We start from the raw sequence: 17,697 nt of genomic DNA, 5'->3' as shown, positions 1-17,697 counted from the left end.
TGGGAGAAATGAATGGAAAATTTGGGAAATCCCAGAATCACAAGTGAGAATGTGGGAAGCAGATCAGATTCCTGCCCTAAGCTTCCCCTCCTCTGTGTGTGAGGTTTGAGCATCGTCAGTGATGAGCAGCAGGAACAAAGTGCTGAGCAGAGAGTTCCAAACTGAACTCTGAGTGAAAATATCTGCCCCCTTTCTTAGCAAAAACGTGCAGTGGTGTTGCAAAGAGCACACAGCAGACCACAAACTGGGGTGGGAGAACTGAAATTCCATTGGATTACTCTGAAAACAGCCCAGATTTGTTTAGTTTGAATGAAAACATTTGTGTGGTTTTCCATGGGAGTGAGAGGGAGGACACAAACTGTTCCAGAAACGCTGACAAGAGGGTTTTTTATCTCCTGATCTCTTATCCTGCAATTGCAATGTGGTTCTGTCCCCAGTTTCACTGGTTTCCAAGCTACTTTATTTGTTATTACTTTTTCTCCAGTTTTACAAGACTTATCCCACAGATCACAGATTAGATCTCTGTGATTCCCACACAAAATATTTATATAATTATTTTAGTCTCAAACCACATCCCAGCTCCACTAGATGGCAGCCAGGACCTTCCCAGACCCCATCCCTGTGAAACAGGATTCTCCTGAGGTTCCCTCAGCACACACCAATGGAGATGTTCCATCCCATGATTTATTTCACCCCTTTTCCAGTGACACTCTCAGCATTCCACGCCAGTGAACTCCGCCATCCATCCCACAGCCAGGACGTTACATCTTTCTTTCCCTTGCTGCTTGCCTGGGTTGGACTTGATGATTTAGATGGTTTTTTTTCAATCTGGACAGTTTTATGATTATAAAAGCAGCTGGAAGTCCCTCTAGAAGGCTGTGCCATGTCTGTACTCTGGACATTTCTGGGTGGAGTGGCTCAAGATGCACTTGAGGCCAACCTGCCAAGCCTTGTAGAGGTTGTGAGATTCCCAAGAGTGGATTCAGGCATGGCTGGAGCTCATACTCACCCTGAATAGAATCTACAGGTGATGCCTTAGGATTTTAGCTTCTATATTTTTCATGTATCTGTAGTTTTAGTGTGTAGCTCTGGACTCCATATAAAGTGCTTAAAACTTCTGCTCCCAGCATTTAGGCAAAACAATTCCTCTAAAGCACTTTGCTGACTCAGAGCCCCAAGATATGTAAAAAATTGTGAATTAGGGGGAGCAAACTTGGGGTAATTGACATCATCACCTGAAGGTGAAGTTGGAGGATTAAGCTTGAAATGTAAATAGACAGAAGTTATGAAAAACTCATGACTCACTGCCCATTTTGGGTGTAACCTCTTGAGTGAGCTCTGTCTGCCCTAAATGTACCTTGAAGGCCTTCAATAAATTAATCTGCTTTTTATTCTCCTAACTTTGTCTAGCCTCTCTTTTAGGAAAGCCCACCAGGCATCGCTGGGCAGCCCACCACGCAGCCTGGGAGCTGATTTCAAGGACACTGGTGAGTGACAGCCAAGGGGAAGGTGTGTCACTTCACTTTTCCAGCCACACTGGACACCACTCAGGGTGGTAACGACTCCCCATGGAAGAGGATCAATAAATCCAAACATGCTGGGAATACAGTGCACTCCCTCTGGGAATGTCTTGCCTTGCTGGTGGAGAGTCGGGGAGACTTCAATCTGGAGAAGCACCAGATGGCAAAGTTGCCAAAGCAAAGGCTGAACCATTTGAATCAGAGCCTCAGAGGTGGTGTTGGAGTTAAAAGAGCTCCTGCCAGAGCAGAGCTCCCTTAGGTTCCATCCCAACATGCAGCAAAGGTGGGTTTGGAGCAAAAGCCTGGACCTCAGTGCTGGCAGCAGGCTTGTTGTGGTTGTACAGAGCTCAGTTCAAGCTCTAAATCCACCTGAGATGCCAAGAGAAAAAGTGAATGAACAGCTGGCCTGGGCTTAGTGCCACAGTGTGGCTAGCACAGGTCTTTCCCATGAGAACTCCTTTTGTGTTTTATAAATAAAGATAAAGTTTGGATGTTATTAAAAACAGTGTCCCAAGATCTGGACGGTGCAGGCCTGGCCAATCAGGCCTAGGGGGAAGTTTCTGACTGACCAATCTGGGTGACCTTTGAAAACTCTATATATATGTTGAAATCAAAACAATAAAGCCTTTTTTCCTTCTTGCCACTGAGAACTGGGTTCTTCTCTCTGGTAGCGGCTCAACAGCGACACCACAGCTGCTTGGCTGCTCAGCTGGAGGAAATTCACTCACGGTGTCCCCATGGTTGTGACAGTAATGAACACATTTATGACATCAGCTCTAAAAATCAGAGTGTGCCACCATGGTATTGTGACAAAACCTCAGGAGTTCCCTGCTGTTTTGTTCACTTTGGGATTTTGTGGTATTTAAATACATTTCAATGGATTTGTTGAGGGATTTGGAGATTTGTAGTGATCCTCTGAAAGGATTGGTTTTGGTAAAAGCTGGACCTGAAGATAGATTCTGCTTCTGGTAGGTGGTTGTGTATCTCTAGGGTTCATTAAAGTAGAAAAAAAAAAAGAAAAGAAAAAAAAGTGGGGTTTTTTTGTGGAGAAGTGAGAAAGAAAATAGAGGAGGGAGGGAGGAAGAGGAAAAGAGAAGGAAAAGAGAAGGAAAAGAGAAGGAAAAGAGAAGGAAAGGAAAGGAAAGGAAAGGAAAGGAAAGGAAAGGAAAGGAAAGGAAAGGAAAGGAAAGGAAAGGAAAGGAAAGGAAAGGAAAGGAAAGGAAAAGAGAAGGAAAGAGGAAAGGAAAGGAAAGGAAAGGAAAGGAAAGGAAAGGAAAGGAAAGGAAAGGAAAGGAAAGGAAAGGAAAGGAAAGGAAAGGAAAGGAAAGGAAAGGAAAGGAAAGGAAAGGAAAGGAAGAAAGAAAATCTTATGACTAAATGAATGTTAATGGAAATAGTTTGGAGATAGCTCATATTTTATATAGAGATGAGATAGGGATTAAAAAAGGGCATCCCAGCTTTGACTGAAAATAGCTTTTGCACTTTACCCCTGACAAAGAAAGGGCTGCAACTATGGAAGTATTGGAAATATTAACTTACTATTAGTTTCATACCAAAGACTAGATGAAATATTTTGGAAATATCAAAGTTTTACTGAAAATAAAGATTTTTAAATAAATTTTAGGGTCTCTAAAACATTTCTGAAGGGTTGTTGTATCTTTGGGCAACAGTCCACACCAGCTGTGGGAACCAGATTGACCTACTCTCGTGTTCAGTGCTGAACATATGCTTAATTCCCTTTCTGGAACATGGACTATATTATTCCAAAGCCCACATTTTCTTCCATTTTTATTAATGGGAAATCTGCACTAGTATTTTTGAGAAGGAAATGCAGGAAACATTAAAAATCAAAATACCCTACTTACCTACTTCAGAAAAATATCAATGGGCTTCCCTGGTTTTGGCCACCTTTCATTTTCTTCCTGCTGAAGAGATGTCAGGCATAGGAACTCTGTGTCTCCTGGCTTTTTAATAGGAGAATAAAACTGTTACTATTTTTACCTCTAGTAAGGTGCAAAGAGATGGAATTCATCTGACATTATTTAGTAGTCTAAGAGGTGCCTAAATTCAGTCCAGGCAACTCAGGTTGTGGTTGTAGAAGAGAGGAATAGATCACTTTGAGGTGTGATTTACCCAATCCATTTGAGACTCTTGGTATTAAAATGAGATGAATGGCATAGCAAACTCCTCTTGTTGGTTCTCCATGGATTTTGAAGGAATTCCACCTGGATCAGCTGTGGATGTTTTGGCAGAGGATCCCTTTCAGCACAGCCTTCCCCATGGGGGCTGACACTGCACCAGGACATGGAGGGACAGGACAAGGAAAAATGGTTTCAAACTCACAGAGGGAAGGGCTAGGTGGGATATTGGGAGGAAATTCTTCCCTGGGAGGGTGGGGAGGTCCTGGCACAGGGTGCCCAGAGGAGCTATGGCTGCTCCTGGATCCCTGGCAGTGTCCAAGGCCAGGCTGGATGGGGCTTGGAGCAACCTGGGATAGTGGAAGATATCCCTGCCCGTGACATGGATGATCTTAAAGATCCCTTCCAACCCAAACCATTCCACAGTCCTCTAAAAATCACAGTTTTCAAGACCACCTTGGAGTCTCCTCAGAGCTGATTCCCAGCAGGCATGACCAGTTTTACCCATCAGCTCTTGTGTTTGGCACCTCCTGCACCCACCAGCTCTGCACTGGGATGTGTCAGGATCTCACAGATGCTTCAGGCTTCACATCCACGACTCTCTCAGGGACCTGCACAGGACACTGGGCTCTTTCCAGTCTCTCTCCCCTGGGTCCACTGCTGCTCAAGAGCCATTTCTTGGGGCAGCCAGTTTTGTGGATCAGCCAAGTGGCAGCCCAGCTCTCCCTGTTTTCTGCTCTGAGTGTTGGAGAAGCTTTTCTGACCACGTTAAAAATTAATTTAGAGCCCAGTCTTGGTTTCTAGTGCAGTTGCAGGCTTATTTTGAGAGTAAATACACCCAATGTCCTTTCATATCCTGTTTTCTCTCACCCAACTACACACAAAAGCCCAGAGTTTTTTCAGTACTAAGCTAAGCACTAACTTGCCTGCTTTCCTGGCACATTTGCTTGTTTTTCATGGCACAAAGATGGCACAGGACAAAATCCACTGAAGTGACCAGGTGCAAATGTTGTCTGTCCTCCTCCCTCAGCTTTTAATGCATCTGTTTTCCCGAGTGCTCTTTCAGAACCTCAGTAACAATAGGAAAGTAGCTTTTAACTACTGGTTGTATTTTAATCTCGGTCTGTCTCTGCTTTAAAAGCTCTGGGAAAAAAAAAATAGAGTGGCTTTTAATAAAGTAGCAGCTATTGAAATACCAGTAATTTTCTTTCCTCCCAGAGACTCATAGGAGGACATTTAATTGGATTAATTCACCATTCGCTTTTAAAATGTTGGGGTTTTTTTGTTTCTCTCTCTTTTATTTTTTTCCCTTTTCTTTTTCCCCCTACTCTCCTTTCTGATGCTTGCATTTATCAGTTATTTCACAACAATTCTGATGCTTTTAGAAGGAAGTTGTTACCTCTGTACCCAGCAAGAGAGCTGCCAGAGCATTGGCACCTCAGCTTCTGATGTGTGATGGCCAGAAATATTTGGTGACTCATATAATGACAGACTGAAACAACAGGAAGTTTAATTCCTCTAATTTTTCTGCTTTTTTTTTTGCTTCACTGGGGACTGCTCAGCCTTTGGTCATGAGTGCTCCACTTGTCTTTAGCCACACATCTGAGCAATTGAATATAAAATTTAAAGAAAAAAAATCCCAAAACAAAATAAAACCAACCAAACAAAAAAAACCAAACCACCCAAAATTCCCATTACAGTTCAGTCTGTGTGTCAAAATCCTTCCTTAACAAAAACAAGATGTTTTTCATAGATTATTGATTTTGAAGAAAGGCTATCAAGTCCATGCTAAAATGTTTGATCCATCTGAAAAACTAAAATGTGGACGCAAACATTCGACCTGATCATTTGGATATAGTTTAATTCCACAAGTAATTTTGAATGTTTTATTTTGCATTTTCCTCAAGGCTCCTCTGAGCACTTAGAATAAACATTTGCTTAATATTGGTTTTGTTTCTGACATCAGACCAGGTTGGATTGGGCTTGGAACACCCTGGGATGGTGGAAGGTGTCCCTGCCTGTGGAAAGGGCTTGGAAGGAGATAAATATTTAAGGTCCCTTCCAACCCAAACCATTCTATGATTCTCTGATTCCACATTGTTTTTCCCCTGCATGTCTGTTGACCTGAGCACTTATGAAATAGCTCCAGGAAGCACAACCACCTAAATATCTCAATAAATAGATTGCAACCAGTCTGTGCCAGCCTGTGACATTGCCAAGAGCAGACACAAGCAACGGCGGAACATATTCTGATAAAAGATCCTCATGATAAACAAGAGGCTTTTGAGATTTGGAGTGCTGAGGGCTCTTTTTGATGAGAAAAACAAGGCTTTCAGCAGCAAAATTGGGCAAGCAGCAAGCAGCTGGTTTCCCACTGGGTAAACATGTGCAGAGGGATCAGCAGTGGGGAAGTCCAAAGCAAACCTTGGAAGCCACAGAATTGACCCATGCTGGGGCAAACATGGTCTGAGAGCCTCTTGCTGGGATGTGTGCAGCTGGGGAGCTGGAAAAATAACCCAGCAGGGCTAGAAATCATGAGCTGCTCTGCTGGGAATGCTCAGGGGCAGAGCAGCACTCAGATCCCACAGCTCTGGGACAGAGGATGTGTCACTGTTGAGCCACTAGCAGAGTGAGAAGACCCAGGTTCAAAGTGCCATCAAGAAGAAAATTTTATTATTTAATTCCATCTTATATAGACTTTTCAAAGGTCACCCAGATTGGTCAGTCAGAAACCTCCCCCTAGGCCTGATTGGCCAGGCCTGAACTGTCCACATCCCGAGACACTGTTTTTAATAACATCCAAACTTTATCTTTGTTTATAAAACACAGGAAGAAGAGAGAGAATGATTCTCATGGGAAAGGTCTGTGCTAGCCACAAGGATGCTGCCAGGGGAGCCTCAGCTCAGCTCAGCTCAGCTCAGCCCAGGGAGCTTGTTGTGCTGCTGAGGAGATCCCTTCTGCCAGGGCTGATTAAAAATCGGCCTGAGGGAGAAATCATCAAAACCTCCAGGGGAAAAGTCCCAGTGTGACCAAAGCTGCCTCCCCATTTTGGGCACAGGGGCAGCAGGAATGCAGCTCTGAGTTTCTTTGAGCCAATGTGTGAAATAGAAATGAGATCAAACCTGAGAAGCAGGGTGTGGCTCAACCTCCTCCTGGTAAAATTCAGCATGGTGAGGCAGCTGAGAAACACAGGCTATCCTTTTTTCTAGCCCTGTAAAATTTAAAAATTACTATCTCAGACCTTCTGACTCGTTGTCCCTCTTCTGATTTTCTTGACAATATTTCGGGAGAACTAAACTACAGCGGCTAAACTTTGGGAACCTTTAATAATAATTGTTTAAAAAAAAGTTGTCTTGGATCCTAAATACTGTCCCATATTGTTGGATTTCGTCTGATCCAGGCCAAGGTGGGTGTCAGAGGCTGCCTAGGGAGTCAACAGGATACACAGGCAACTCTAGGGCTGGTTATTTTTTCCTAAGCAAAATATGTAAGATGAACCACCCTGCAGATGTGTTATCACTCAGCAGTGGCTTTGAAATTGTTCCCTGCATAATTTAGAAGTTTAATTTTTAGGCATCTGACTTTGAAAGTGTCTAAATTGCAGCATTTGAATCCCAATTCAAGGATCACAGCTGAATCCTATCTCTACTGCGTGGATGTGTAAGTGCTTTTTTTGCAAATGAATTGCAGCTGAAAGAGGGATGAATCTTTTCCACTGAATAATTTGTGAGGGGAAAAAAACCCTCTAAGACCATCGAGACCAACCATTAACCCAGAACTGTCAAATCCACCACTAAACCACATCCCTGTTGCCACATTTGTCTTTCAAGCCCAGACAGGGAGGTATGTGTGTGACACAGACTCCACCACTGCCCTGTCCAGCCTGTTCCAGTGCCTGCCAACCCTTTCTGTGAAGAAATTTTCCCTAATATTCCATCTAAACCTTCCCTGAGGCCATTTCCTCGAGTTCCTCAAGACTGGGGAGAAGAAAGTGCCCCCAGTCTGGCTAGAGCCTACTTTCAGGTGGTTGTGGAGAGCACTAAAGCCTTCTCTCATCCTTGTTTTCTCTAGGCTCAACACCCTCAGCTCCATCAATTGCTACTTATTTGTGCTCCAGACTCTTCACCCTTCCAATATCCAAATGCTTTCTAAAGAAATGAGAAATTTAGGGTACCAAGAGTCAGAAGGAAAGTTGAGGGAGAAGCAGAATGAAGAGCAGAAGATTTTCTTGACAATATTTCAGAGCAGAAGTGCTCTGTGACACATTGCAGACACAAAAGCTGAAAAAAAGCTGGCAAATGGAGCTGTCCACAAAAGAAAACCAGGAGGGACAGACCTAGACATCAGCTAGAAAATCAGGGCAATTTCTCTGCAGCAGGGGAAAAAGTGAACTTGCTGCAAGGATTCAAAGGTTGTTCCTTTGCCCCTCTAGTTTGCTGTTCTGCTTCCTTCAGTCTCCTCTGCAGGAGACTCAGGAGACAGCCCTGGACATGTTCAGCAGGTGAAATGTTTAATTTACTCCCCTCACTTCTCAGAGGTTCGGGCTTTGAAGAGGAGAAACCTGTTGCTGCATGCTCTGAATTTTTCCAGGGAGCAAACTAAAAATATCAAGCAAATCTGCAACGTAGTCCTCAGAACTGATTTTTCCAATCTGCTTTTCTCTATGGCTCTGCTTAGTCAGTGTTCATAAAATGAAGTTTTACATAAAGAAAAGCAATCAGAGAAAACCTTGTAATCTGCTTTATGATTTCTTCAGGAGTTCACCTGTGTGGTTTCTGTTATTCTCTAAATTAAAGTTGCCTCAGGCCAAGCTTTTTCCATACATTCTTTTCCTGTATATTTCATGGATGAACTGTATCAATTTTCATATGAAATTATATTGGGTTTGCACACAAAATTTTGGTAGTGAGGGCTACAGAGGTGCTTTCTGTGAGAAGCTGTGAAGTTTTCCCCAACTCCAATTAAGCCAGCTGGATCCAGCATGGACCTTCCACTGTCCATGGCAACAGGGTTTTGATGTTACAGCTGAGAAAAACTTTATTTTATTTTTAATGCCCCTCTGGAGGTTAGAAGCCACAGGCAAGACTTGATTTTAGTCTCTCTCTTTTGTGTTTGCTCAAGAGAATGAAAATGAAACCACAGAGACTTCAAGCATTTCGGAGTCTCAGGAAAAACAAAGCCTGAAAGAGCTGGAACAGCAAAAGTTGAAGAAGATGCATCTTTCATGAAATATTTCTTTTAAAGTTAAAACAGAGCTTTGTAAAGGGAACTGAACACGATCCTAAGCACTGGTGGCAGTGCTCAGATGATGAAGGAAAGCTGTTTGGTTAGGTATGCAAATTGCAGGAGAATTAATCAAAATTCATGGCCCCATAGAGCATCTCTGTAGTGTTCAGTCCTCCTAGGTGCTAAAAGGCCTGAAAGCAGAAGAGTCTTTGTGCATATTTATTGCATAGGTGGAGGGAAAGGTTTTTCAAAGGTGCATAACAGATGATGCATAAATCTGACTGCATGGCAATTAAACCTACATGGCTAATTGCTGGGGTAGGCTTTAAATCCCCAATTTAGACAACTTTGTAACTTTTAGTCATTGCCTCAGGGGAGGCTGTGGGAAACAGTGGCAGGAATTGTTCAGGAAGCCTTCCCAGAGATCAAAGAAGATTTCTGAGTGATGAGAATAAATTATTCCAGACAAAAAAGTAAAAAGTGAAGTGGTTTTACCTTTTCTTAGCAACTCTGAAGTTAGGAATCAAATATTATCTGGTTGTACAGAACATCTCTATTGTCAATAAAACTAAATCCAATAAGATGAAACCCAAACTTCCCACCTCTAATTCATCCAACATCTGTTGGTCACAGCTCAAGGGAGATTCACTTGACATTTGAGAAAGTCTCAGTGTCTCCACTGACCACCTGCAAACTTAGCTTAAAAAATTGACTAGATTGGAAGGGAATGGAATGGAATGGAATGGAATAGAATAGAATAGAATAGAATAGAATAGAATAGAATAGAATAGAATAGAATAGAATAGAATTTCTGCACTGGACAGGACCTACAATGATTATCCAGCCCCACTGCTGACCAATTCAGTTCAAAACTTTGCTCTTAGATGAAAGGAATCCAGTTTCATCTGTCTGCCCAAAACAATGGGTTTCTTCAAAAGAAGATTTTTCATCCACATGAGCAGTTGGGAGTGCAGGAGAGTGGCACATACAGAGAATTTGATTCTTTCTAAGTACCAGAGAATGTGAATGCAGAGATGAAGAGTTGACTCCAAGTTTATTCATTGCTTTCACCTTTAGATAACTGACATTTTCCTTCAGAGCTTTCACAGACTTTAAGTTTCTATTTCTCCCAGAAAAAAACCCCTCACTGTGTATCTAGAGTGAGAGTGCTTTAGAAGCCAGGAAATTCTGCCTGCAAAGGACAACCAAAGGAAGATACATCCATAATTTATTTTCCCCTGGGTGAGGGTATGAACCAGATTAATTACTTTTCATGGGCAGCTGCTGGCAGATTGACCCCAGCTATTATTGCAACCATTAAGTATGGAGGAGGAAGATAATCAATCAGTCAGTCTGTTACACTTGTAATCTTGGCATCAGAAACAATCAAGGAGCAGCAGATCTATCCATCTGCTGGCTTGCCTGACTGTTTTTCTACGTGTTCATCTCTTCTAGGCAGCAATATCTATCTATCACCTGACAGTCACTGCTCTGCAGGACACACTGACAGCTGGTAGCAGCACAGAATTGCTCAAACCACTCGAGCATCAGCAGTTTTCTTTCCCTGGTGGACCAGCCCAGAATGACTTCCTCTCTGTAGAGGGAAGGTTGGATGGAAACGAAAGCAGTTGGCATTCAGAAGAGCTGAATCAGGGACTGTAGGATTTAACTCTGTGGGATTTGGTTATGAGGATGGAATAGAAACGAGATCTCTAAAGCTGGGTTTTAGAGCATGGGGCTTTATTGTGAAAAGCAAGTGGGTGTGAGAGGCCTGCTGGGCTGCAAGATGCAGCTCAAAGCAGGTCAGAGAGGCAAGAGAGAGAGGGAGAGAGAGAGTGGCAAAAAGAGAGAGCGATTTGCTGTTTACAGTACAATAGATCATCTTCTGTGTTGAATATTCTAATTCTCTTTAACCAATCTAAGACAAGCTACAGACCCTACAGCATTTACATACAACCTATAAGAATCATCCCATTACCATACGGGGTTATATTTCAAACCTTAAAAAACTGCTTTTTGGAATCTCTACCAGTCAGGCAGGGTCTGCTCTGCCCTTTGGACATGCCTATAGGCAGAGGGCATTGTTCTATCAAGAAAGGGGATTACCTTCAGTGGCTATACCATTGTTTCCTAGTTACTCTGCAACTCAAACCCTGTCTTCATCTCAATTTGGTTTATACTTTCCATATTCTCAGCATCTTTTGCTAGGTAATCATATCTATAAGGTTTTCCTATTTCATCTTCCCCAACAGGGACAGCTGAATCAAAGAAGCCCAACAGAAACCCAGCATGGGAGAGGTGTTCTCTCTCTTTCCATCTCCAGGAGATGTTACATGCCAAAGATGGCTGCTGGATTTTTATTGTGGTCAGGACATAATTGCAGATGCAGTCACTAAAAATACCAAAGCAAACAGCTGTTCCTGTTAATATATTGCATAAATCATCTCTCCACACATTAATCAAGTGGATGGAGCTCTGTTCAGAAGGGACTTTTCCTACCACCTTTCTTCTGCCACTCCAGACTTAATGTCTTCATCTTCCAGAATGTATTTTGTGGAAAAGACAGGAGAGAAAAGCTCTGTGACTCTTCACAGCCTGGAATGCCACCAAAGCTTTTCCCCTGTCATTAATTCATGAGAGAAAGGAGCCATTTCCATGCCTGTTTATCCATACCACATGCTGCTCCAGGAAATCAAGCATTTCTCTGTCAAGCGTCTTCCAAGTAGCCTAAAAGGAGCCAATTTATTAGCTCTGGGCTGTTAAATGATTGAAGAGGCTAACGGAGGAATAATAACGCGAGTTTGGGAGATCATAGAAACATGAAATTTGAAGCTGTAATGAACCTCCAAAATCATCATGGTGCATTTTGAGTCATGTATCACTAACAAGAGGCTCAGCTGGCTGTTTGGAAGCTCTCAGTGCCGCCTGTGTCCTGATTTTCTTCAATTTCCTCTCAATGAAAGCCATGCCCTGACAGACACGCTCTCCAGTTTTGCATTGCAGCCAAGCAACAAAACCAAAAGATCATTGGAAATCAGCTGGGAAGCCCTCCAGAGGTTGCCTATATTCCTGCTCCAAGGGAGGCCCTGCTTGCCTGAAGAAGTATATTTTATATTTATACAGTCTGCCCCTGCTGCAATCCAAAAGCAAAAAAAGCCAAATAAAAATGTTTGTGTTGTGCTCTTCCTTGTTGATTGACCACATAAATGATAGAAAATAAAGCTGGCAAACCCCAGGACTTTCACATTTGTGGTTTTTTCTTTTTCACCTCAGTTTTGCTGCCAAATGCAAACCACAATTTCTTATGCTTCCTCAAGCTTCAGAGAAGGATTCAGGTTGATATGTTAATTAATCACAATTAATTTCATCACGAGAGCTTTCAATTTAAGCCACTTAAATAAGCAACATATTGAAAGTGTTTTTGCCTGAGGTCCTACTTATAAAACATGAAATTCACCTCACCTAATTATAAATATTTAAAAGTTACAACTCTCAGTCCCTGCAAGTCTTCCATTTTTTAGAGTCACTAGGGAAAAATAGGCACCTAAGAAGGTAATTTTTATCTCAGAGGATGACTAGTTTAGGCTTTGACAGACAACTCACCTACCTGGTATAAATAAATCTCACCTAAGAGTAGAAACAGAAAAACATGGGCATGAAACAAATTAAGTTTAATGGGAATTTTCAGCCAACCAAGATGGAATTAAAGGGGATTTACCCAAAACCATGCCACAGTTCAATGCCAGAGTCAAGAATCAAACCCAGTTGTCCAAACAATCCTCCTGTGACACAGAGCAATACAGAACTGTAAATCTCTGGCACTGTGATTAGTTGTTACTCCAGAGTAAAAATGTAAGGCAGGATGAAGCAAGACAAGAATTAGATGCTGGTGCTACACAGGAGATTTTTGAAGCAGCTGCAAAAAAGAAAGCCACCAAAACCAGAAAGTGAAAACTAGAAAGTGGCTGGGGCAGTAGGATAAATGTTCTTGAAGAATATTATTTATCTCAAATATTTGAGACAAACATTTGTCTAATATGATGCTCCCAGGGCTGGAGCCCCTCTGCTCTGGAGAAAGGATGGGAGAGCTGGGAATGTTCATCTGGAGAAGGGAAGGATCCAGGGAGAGCTCAGAGCTCCTTCCAGGGCCTAAAGGAGCTCCAGGAGAGCTGGAGAGGGACTGGGGACAAGGCATGGAGGGACAGGACAAGGGGGAATGGCTTCAAACTCACAGAGGGCAGGGATAGATGGGATATTGGGAAAAATTTATTCCTGTGAGGGAGGGGAGGCCCTGGCACAGAGTGCCCAGAGAAGCTGTGGCTGCCCCTGGATCCCTGGAAGTGTTCAAAACCAGGCTGGACAGGGCTTGGAGCAACCTGGGACAGTGGAAGGTGTCCTTGTTCATGGCATTGGTTGGAAAGAGATGGTTTTTAAGGTCCCATCCAACTCAAGCATTCTCTGATTCTATGACTTTTGTACCACTTGCAAAGCCTTCCTTCCTTCTTCCCAGCTCATTAGAGAAGAGAAACCTTGTAGCCCTGCCTGTAAGAGATCCTCAGCATAATGTACCCTCTGGAACTTTTGGACTGGAATATACAGAGCATAATACTCAGTGCTCACATCCTGTCCCTCTTGTAGGTAATAGCAGCCATTATCTCAAAATCAGAGTGACCTTTTCTCTGTGCTCTGCTGGAGAAGGAAATTGTTCAACTCCAAAGAGGCAAATGGTCTGCAGATATTTTCCCATGTGAAAGCAGGAGGTTGTGTTTCTGTAGTTCCTTCTAAACAGGATCTTTTTTATCCTCAGTGGATGCTCAGCCCAGGTCCCCACTCCTGACTTGGTTGTGATAACACAAGTGTTCCTTCCTTCCTTCCTTCCTTCCTTCCTTCCTTCCTTCCTTCCTTCCTTCCTTCCTTCCTTCCTTCCTTCCCTCCTCCCTCCCTCCCTCCCTCCCTTAATCCCTTTCCCTTATATATATTTATGATTTTTTTTATTTTTATAAAAAAGGAACCAAAACATCCACACACATCCTTTTCACTGCAACTAATTTCTTTTTTTAAGCAAACCTCCTTGTATCTGTTTTGTCTCACTCTAACTCACCCCAAGGGCTCTGTTAACAAGATCCTCAGTTATTCTGCCTCAGATTTGGGTTCCAATAAGGTTCTCCAGAGATGCTTGGAGCATCTCTCTGGCCTCCTCTAGACTCATTCCAACAGCTCCACCTCCTTCTGATATTGGGAACTCCAGAGCTGGAAGTGGGAACTCACAAGAGCAGAGTAGAGAGGGAGAACCACCTCCCACACCCTGCTGATAATGTGTCTTCTTCTGCCTTCCTCTGATTTAGGATTTTGGTACCCTAAAGTTTGTAATTCAGTTGGTTTGGCTGGATCCAGGCAGGGAAAGTTGGTTTGTTGAGATTTATAATGATAATCATAGTATTTTTTTAGGTGTAAAGTATCTTTAATATTTTAGGGTTGAACCCTCCCACACAGAATAAAATTAATAGTGCAAATAAACTGGGTTTTTTTTAGTCCAAATTGTCCTGCTTAGCTACTTTTATTTCCATTGAGGGCTCGAGCCTTTTTGGCAGTATTGCTCTTCTCTTTCAAGCTTCAGTAACCAGAATGAGAAGTCCCTTGCACGCTGTGTTAAAAAAAGATTAAAAAGGGGGAGAAAAAGGAAGGAATAATTCCATTTTATAGCATGTGAAAAATGCTTTAGGAAAATAATAATCTTTTGCAGTCGAAGTAGGCAAGGAACCATCAATACATCAAACAGGACAGTCAAGTTACATTTCACATTACAAATTGCCTACCCAGGAACCATAAAATGGAAAATAATTGTCTTTGATACCACAAATCAGAATTTGACCCGGGCAATATGTGCATGAGTGAATTCTGAGACATTAAAATGTAACTGAAAGGCATCTGCTTGTCAAAACCTTCAGAATTTAAACCTTCAGAGAAAGCATAGTCCAGTGGATAAGATCTCACATTAAGATTCAGGAAAGAGGTTCAGCTCTGCCATTCGCCGCTCAGTGCTTGTGTGAGAGTTAATAAATCTCTCTGTGTCACATCTGGGAGGGTGGATAATGTGCCACAGTGCCACTTGTGCCACTGCCTTCGGGTGCCAGGCTGCTGAGCAGAGCCCATGGGCATCCAGGCTGGAATTGCGGGAGGAGGAGAATGGAAACAGCCAGTTCTGCTCACAGGAAATTCTGCTGCCTGGGCAAAAATAACTCTAAAGCAGGGTTGTGCCTTTAATTCTACCATTCCAGAGGATTCTCAGTGTTTTATGCTGGACTGTAAGGACCTGACTTCTCTTTGTGAGGAATTCACAGTTATGTATTCTCCTGGAATTAAGCAACTTAGTCTTTTGCTTGTATAGAAAATCAAACAAACAAACAAAAAACATGAAGTCCCAAAAGCAAAAGGAATCCTTTCTTCCATGGAGGAGATGCTGCCACCCTTTACCTGGGAGGAAACCCAGCAGAACCTCCCTCCTGATGGTGAGAAACCCTGGCATAACTCCAAAGATGAACTGTCTGTGTGCACAAGATCCTCCAGCCAAAAGGCTCTCAGCTCCTGAGCACTTGTCTGGTGTGTGGGAAGCAGATGTTTTCACTCTCTCCTTAAGCTGCTCCACTTTGCATGAAATAATTCAGCATGAATTGGACCACTGAGAGAGAGAGAGAGATTAGTAAATGTGATTTTGAGCCCCAGAGGCCAGTTACTTACTGGAGGAAAGGGAGCAAGGCTTCAGTCCCACTTCCAATTAATATGTGTAATGTATGCATTCATCAGAGCATGGTGAACATGCAGCTCCCTCTCTCCTGGGTGCATCAGCTAACCACAAATCTTGTTCCTTTCTTGAGCATGGGTAACTGGTAATTAGCATGAATAATAATAAAAAAAAAAGCTGGCAGGAGGATTACAGAACCCACCAGCCTTCAGCCTCATGGTTGGAAAAGGTTTATGTGTGTTTTGCCCTCCTTGGCTGAGACAAACTTAAAATCTCACCATGAGTTACTGGATAAAAAGGAAAAAAAGAAAATGCCACAACTTGCTGAACCTGTAATTCCAGCAAAACATTTCTTTCTGTCTTTTCACTGGATTGGGAGAAATGATTGGTTTTTAAATTCTGACAGCACATAAATATGAATTACACGCTCGGCTGCTCAGTGCCATGCAAATGCCCATGGCTGTGGGCATGTCCCAGAGGAAGCATTTATCTGCTCCTGGAAGCTGGAAGAGCAATCACTGAGGGAACTTTGTCAGGTAGTGGGAAGGCTGATGTTGGTTGCTGATTTCCTGCTGCTTTCCCCAAGCCTGGCTGTTTGGGAGCCAGAGGACTGGCTGATTTTCAATGTGGAATTTATAAGCAAAGTGTAGATATTTATGGCTTCAATATCTATATTTGGCCTTTGACTCCTTCTGACAGTGGAGATTCAGTCAATGTAATCAGTGGATTGTGTGACCAACTCCCTCTTTGCCAAATAAATATCTAAAAGAGATAGAATAAAGCATGTCCTGAAATAACTCTCTCTCTTTCCCTGTTAAATATGAAGGAAGCCAAATCAGCCTCTTAAAAAAGAGAACACAGTTTTCATATGAGTTTTGTGGAGTTTTAGGTTGGATATCAGGGAAAGTTTCCTTTCCCAGAGGGTTTTACTTCACACCACACCTGATAAAGCAACTTGTATGAGATCAACCTCCACTTCTTAGCTAAAGAGCACTATAGAACTCTTCCTCTTCTTCATGTTGGAGTCAGGAAAACAAAAAGCTTCAGAAAGGATCATGGAACAGAATTCCACAGGATCACAGAATTACTGAGGTTGGTAAATACCTCCCAGCCCATTGAGTCCAAGCTGTGCCCAATCCCCACCTTGTCCCCAGCCCAGAGCCCTGAGTGCCACATCCAGTCATTCCTTGGATGTCTCCAGGGATGGAGACTCCAAACCTCCCTGGGCAGCCTATTCCAAGGTTCAACAACCTTTTCCATGAAAAAATTCTCCCTGTTGCCCATCCTGAACCTCCCCTGGCACAGCTTGAGGTCATGTCCCCTCTTCCTGTCCCTGCTTGCCTGGCAGAAGGGTCTGACCCACCCTTTGCTCCACCATCCTTCCAGGCAGTCATGGAAAGTGGCAATTTAGACTCCTGTCCTACAAATTAGAAACAGTAATTTCACCAAGTCTCTTTCTTCTTTGTTATGCAGTCCTGCAGCCCAGCAAAGGTGGTTCAGAAGGGACTTTAATGAGTATTAAGTCATCATGTGATGGTCTGATGCTTTCAGGTGTCAGGAAAATTAATATGGCCTGGTGGCTGCTGTCAGACAGCTCCTTAGAACAGCCCAGCAACTCCTGCCAAAGAGCTATTACATGGCATTCATTTTGAGAAGGAAGGAGCTCAATTAAAGACCTTGATATATTCCTGCTCCTTTTCACACATCCTGTCACCAGCATGGCTCTCCACATTCATTGGCCTATATTTCCTTTGAAACGGAGAGACCTTACCCTTCTGACTCTGACTGCATATTAAAATGTTCTGCTGTCTGGTTTCAAGCAATCTCCACAGACAAAAACTCTAGTGGGAAATGCTGTGTGATTAAAAAAGTCACAGAATTTTATTAAATGAACACAATAGACAGTGTGGGTTTCACCTTTTCTTTGCAGCAATCGCTCATTAAATTATTATCCCTCAGATGTTATAGAGGGATAAATAATAATAAAATTTAAGGGGAAATCTCCCAACCAACAATTTTTTTCTTCCTTTATAAGCAAAGATTGAATTGCCCAGACTCTAAAATTTTAAGA

This window comes from Lichenostomus cassidix, chromosome 2 (assembly GCF_008360975.1).
Source record: "Lichenostomus cassidix isolate B80296 chromosome 2, HeHo_3.0, whole genome shotgun sequence".
Taxonomy (NCBI): Eukaryota; Metazoa; Chordata; class Aves; order Passeriformes; family Meliphagidae; genus Lichenostomus; species Lichenostomus cassidix.
Note: the sequence above shows the minus strand (reverse complement) of the source record.